Source organism: Pecten maximus, chromosome 6 (assembly GCF_902652985.1).
Source record: "Pecten maximus chromosome 6, xPecMax1.1, whole genome shotgun sequence".
Classification (NCBI taxonomy): Eukaryota; Metazoa; Mollusca; class Bivalvia; order Pectinida; family Pectinidae; genus Pecten; species Pecten maximus.
The window spans coordinates 34,032,086-34,037,992 of record NC_047020.1 but is presented as its reverse complement, the minus strand read 5'-3'; positions in this window follow the sequence as shown (position 1 = coordinate 34,037,992).

The window sequence follows — 5,907 nt, the reverse complement described above, 5'->3', positions numbered from 1 at the left end:
AGTATTCAAGTGTATAACAGTTGAAGTGTAATGTATAGTTCGATTATTTGGTAGTGTTACATTAAATTGAAAACCGGTGAACTAGTTCTGACCAGAACAACAATATTACCCCTGTGAAATTATACACCTGTACAGAAATTATTTAAATATTATCCAGCTAAATCAAAGTTTAGGTCTGGGTTTCAACTGGAATAGTAACTAATTGTCATTTCTAATTAGTTCCATATACAGTCAAACTTCGATGTTTCGAAGTTCAAGGGACTAACAGAAAAACTTCGAAACAGCGGGACTTCGAATTATTCATGGTTGACAATAGATCGATGTTTTCTTGATAATGACCATATCTGTTAACGTTACATGGCCTCAGTGTCTTCGTGTTGATCGTCGCCTGTCAGGCTCACATCGAAAAGTTTAGTTAATTTATACCTCAAACACAACAAAATAAAAATTATTTTCATTAATCATACCTAAGCATTTTATTAATTAAACAAAATATGTATCGGTTACAAAACACTTATATCGCGTTTAACAGATAAAGCAAAAGAAGTACAATGCACACTTACGTAAGTCGTTAGGCTTTTCTGCTAAAGACACGTGCGTTTACGTTATGTGCATATGAAATACGGAATGCCGATTGGTTGGAGAATGCATGATTGAATGACAAATAATCGATTTACTTGGATATTTATGTATAAGTTTGAAACGTGACACTTTGAATATGAGTGAAGCTATCGCTAATTGTTTGTGTTTAAAATTGGTCCGGTTGTTTTACAGTTCCGTAAAATTTACTCACCGACCGCTGATTTCAATGGCGGCGGAGATTATCAGAGACGACTACCGAAATGTTTTACCGGAGTGATTAAATGTCATGGCTTCTAAATACACCTTTTATCTATCAATTTGGTCTGATTATTAATTAACCCCATGACCGAGAGTGACAACACACGCTATCGTTATCCCTATTGTCAGTCAGGGCATTTGGGGGAGAGGTGTGAAATCTTGCCGCAGGGGTCACGACAAACACCTGTCCAGTGGTCAGTACAGGTAAATTTTTTGTTCGAATCATGAGATGTCAATTACCTATAATATCATAGCTAACGGGTCATGAAAAAAGTTCGATACATCGAAAACTTCGATTTATAAAAATTCGAATCATACATAGTTTCGTTAGTAGTGTTATATAGTGAAAAATTCGGGACCAAGCAAAAAGTTCGATACAGCGAGAAATTCGAATCAACGAAGTTCGAATCATCGAGGTTTGACTGTATGTCTAATAGCATTGTACTGAAAATAAAAAATATTAATATCAATTGACTTTGACACTAGTACCACTGGTGCGGTCCTACCATCAGTTTTGTTTTTAAAGTTGATTTTGTAAAATTATCAAAATTAATATTTAAAGATATATGCTTACGTATGTAACTGTTTGCATTTCTTTGTTAAAGATGAGTCAAGTAATAGAGATTAAATAATTAATGACAGTTATGTAACATATATAATTCTTTTGGTTATTTCCACTTGAAATAATGTCAGAATTCAAGCTTCACTCTTGTATTCATGTCATACGTGTGTTATCATGGTAAGTGATGTGTTTAAGACATTCGCCAATAGGACCAGCTGACAAGTGTTATGTGGTCTGGACAGGTCACAGGTTGCAATTGTCTTTTCTTATTTCTGTGTACATTTCAAGCAGCAATTGATTATCGACTCAGAAGGTCTGATAATCAATTTGAAATTTTGGACCTGATTCCCAGCACATTTAATTTCAGGTAGAACCATATACTCTTACATATTTTTCTGTATTTTTAGGTCATCTGACCCGAAGGGTCAGGATGACCTATAGCCATCGTGCTTCGTCCGTCGTCGTCCGCCGTCCGCCGTCCGTAAACTTTTCACATTTCAATCTTCTTCTCAAGTTCCACCAGTGGGATTGAGCTGAAATGATCCTGAGATGGTCCTGACCAGGGCTGAAAAAAAAAGGGTTTTAGCCATGAGTCAAATCCCCCAAAAATCCCCTTTTTTTTTTTTTTTTTTTAAAAAAAAAGAAAAAAAAAAAAAAAAAAAATTTAAAATTTCTTTGGTTTTTTACTTTTTTTTCAAAAGAAAAAAAAAAAAAAAAAAAAAAAAAAAAAAAAAAAAAAAAAAAAAAAAAAAAAAAAAAAAAAAAAAAAAAAAAAAAAAAAAAAAAAAAAAAAAAAAAAAAAAGGGCAATGTTTAAATTTTTTTTTTTTTTTTAAACTTGACTTTGACAAAAAAATTCCAAATTTCAAATATTGGACCCTTTTTCCAGCAATTTGGGTAGAACCAAACTTTTACAATTTTTTTTCTGTATTTTTTTTTTAAATTTCTTTTTGTCTTTTTTATTGACTTCAGGTTCTGATAGAGCTATGAACATTTCAAAAAATTCAAAATCCAACAAAAAACCCTTTCCCAAAGTGAGGGACTTTGGTCCAAGGCTCCCCTAAAAAATGTGGAGCACATTTTGTTCCCCAGCAAAAAAGATGCCAGTGGGGTATCGGGGGAAAGTGGGGGTTTCGCCGCCCTTTTAGCCTTTGTTTATCAGGAAACTAAAGAAGGTGACTTTTATCTGTTTTTCGTCTGCATTTTTTTAAAACAAACATTCAGCTTTCTTTTTTCCTTGAGATGGGGAACCCAATTACCTTTTTATAGATTTCGTTTTTAATTTTTTTGATAATGATTATGGAATTTTTTTTAATTTTTCCATACCGGGAAAGAGTTTTGACGTACTTTTTTGAAGAATTTTTAAAGGAAGACCCCACTTTTTTAATCTATTTGGTTTTATGAAACATTGTTGATCCCTTTAATCTGATTTTGATTTTATGATATACTGAGCGGAAATAGCCGGGGATATATACTAAAAAGTCCCGCAGCCCTCAGTAGGTGTCCTCGGGGTAGCTCAGACCCCCCAAAAACCCATTTTGGAAATGAATAGTGTGGGTCGTCGAAATAACTTAAACACCGTCGTAAATTTTTAGTTATGTATTCAGCATGAAGGGCAATAAAAGGGAAAACACCCTCCCTTTTCATCAGCATACTAGAAAACACCCAAAATAAACCAAACACTCTCTGGCTAAAACTCCCCCCCGCCCCCTCGCTTTCACCCCCTTTTATAAAAAAACCAGGGAGCGCTCCCGGGGAGCCCCGGAGGGGTGCCGGAGGGGTGAAACCCCTGTCCCGGAGCTTCGCCCCGGGTGACTTAAATGTGTAATAAAAATGTACATAACCTTGAAAAAAAATTACCCGAGAAAATTTTCCCATGTGTAATAAGAGGGGCCCTCGCTGAGCCCCCAGACAGGCCCCGCCTTTTGTAGTGGAAATAGGGATGAGAGGCGATAATACCCTCTGACGGGGAAATAAACATAACGGGACCCGGGCAACGAACTTCAGGGGTAATTCCCAAACGGTCAACGACTGACGGGCTATAAAATTTCCCAAAAACAAAGATGGTATAAAAAAAATAGAAACATAGAAAATACTACACTAATAAAAAAAATACTACATTTCCCCCCTCCTAAAAAACACTGAACTTCCACTGTTTCAGCTAACCACATTCTCTCTCGTTCTCTCTAAATGAATATGAGCAAATTGAAATTGTAAAGTATTTACAGTTGGCTGCATAAAATATCAAGGCTCTTATGGATCAACTATCATACTAATAATATAGGTCTGATATAATAACCCCATACCAAGTGACCAACACACGCATGGCGTTATCCCTATTGTCCATCACGGCATTGGGGAGAGGTGTGAACTTCCGCGGGTCACGACAAACACTTCGCATGGGCAGTACAGGAATTTTTGTTCGACATGAGTTCATTACCTATAATATCATGCATAGGAGTGTCATGAAAAATCATACACATCGACTAACCTTCGATTTATAAAAATCGAACATACATAGTTTTCCGTTCGTATGTTATATAGTGAAAAATTGCGTGACCGAGCAAAAAGTTCGATACAGCGAGAAATTCGAATCAACGAAGTTCGAATCATCGAGGTTTGACTGTATGGCTAATAGCATTGTACTGAAAATAAAAAATATCAATATTAATTGACTTTGACACTAGTACTACTGGTGCGGTCCTACCATCAGTTTTGTTTTTAAAGTTGATTTTGTAAAATTATCAAAATTAATATTTAAAGATATATGCTTACGTATGTAACTGTTTGTTGTTTGTATTTCTTTGTTAAAGATGAGTCAAGTAATAGAGATTAAATAATTAATGTAACATGTAATTCATTTGGTTATTTCCACTTGAAATAATGTCAGAATTCAAGCTTCACTCTTGTATTCATGTCATACGTGTGTTATCATGGTAAGTGATGTGTTTAAGACATTCGCCAATAGTATCAGCTGACAAGTGTTATGTGGTCTGGACAGGTCACAGGTTGCAATTGTCTTTTCTTATTTCTGTGTACATTTCAAGCAGCAATTGATTATCGACTCAGAAGGTCTGATAATCAATTTGAAATTTTGGACCTGATTCCCAGCACATTTAATTTCAGGTAGAACCATATACTCTTACATATTTTTCTGTATTTTTAGGTCATCTGACCCGAAGGGTCAGGATGACCTATAGCCATCGTGCTTCGTCCGTCGTCGTCCGCCGTCCGCCGTCCGTAAACTTTTCACATTTCAATCTTCTTCTCAAGTTCCACCAGTGGGATTGAGCTTAAACTTGCCTGAAATGATCCTGAGATGGTCCTGACCAAGTGTTGTTATTTTTCGGGTCAGTCCGAAATCCAAGATGGCCGCCATAGCCGCCATTTTGAAAAACACATCTTAAACTTCTTCTCAAGTTCCACCAGTGCTGTTGGGCTGAAACTTGCCAGAAATGATCCTGAGAGGATCCCGACCAAGTGTTGTTATCTTTTAGATTGGTCTGAAATCCAAGATGGCCGCCATAGCCGCCATCTTGAAAAACACATTTTAAACTTCTTCTCAAGTTCCACCAGTGCTGTTGGGCTGAAACTTGCCAGAAATGTTCCTGAGATGATCCTGACCAAGTGTTGTTAGTTTTTGGGTCGGTCCGAAATCCAAGATGGCCGCCATAGCCGCCATCTTGAAAAACACATTTTAAACTTCTTCTCAAGTTCCACCAGTGCTGTTGGGCTGAAACTTGCCAGAAATGTTCCTGAGATGATCCTGACCAAGTGTTGTTAGTTTTTGGGTCGGTCCGAAATCCAAGATGGCCGCCATAGCCGCCATCTTGAAAAACACATTTTAAACTTCTTCTCAAGTTCCACCAATGCTATTGAGCTGAAACTTGCCTGTAATGATTCTGATATGATCCCGACCAAGTGTTGTTATTTTTCGGGTCGGTCCGAAATCCAAGATGGCCGCCATAGCCGCCATCTTGAAAAACACATTTTAAACTTCTTCTCAAGTTCCACCAGTGCTGTTGGGCTGAAACTTGCCTGAAATGTTCCTGAGATGATCCCGACCAAGTGTTGTTATCTTTTAGATTGGTCTGAAATCCAAGATGGCCGCCATATCCGCCATCTTAAAAAACACATTTTAAACTTCTTCTGCAGTTCCACTGGTGCCATTGAGCTGGAAATTGGTGAGGATGTTAAGGAAGGAGGGCCAACAAAGTGTTGTTAATTTTTCGGCCTCGTAAAAACTTTGACATGGCAGCAATGGCGGCCATTTTGTAACATGATTGCGGGATTGGTGGGATTCAGCTCTAACTTACCAGAAATTATCCTTAGATGGTCCAGACCAAGTGTTATTATTTATCGGGTCGGTCAGAAATCCAAGATGGCCACCATGGCCAACAGTGCCACTATATACTTGCTACAGAGAATGCATACTACAATAATATAAGGGTTTTAATTTAGAGTCAGATGACCGTTAAGGCCCCTGGGCCTCTTGTTTACTTACAG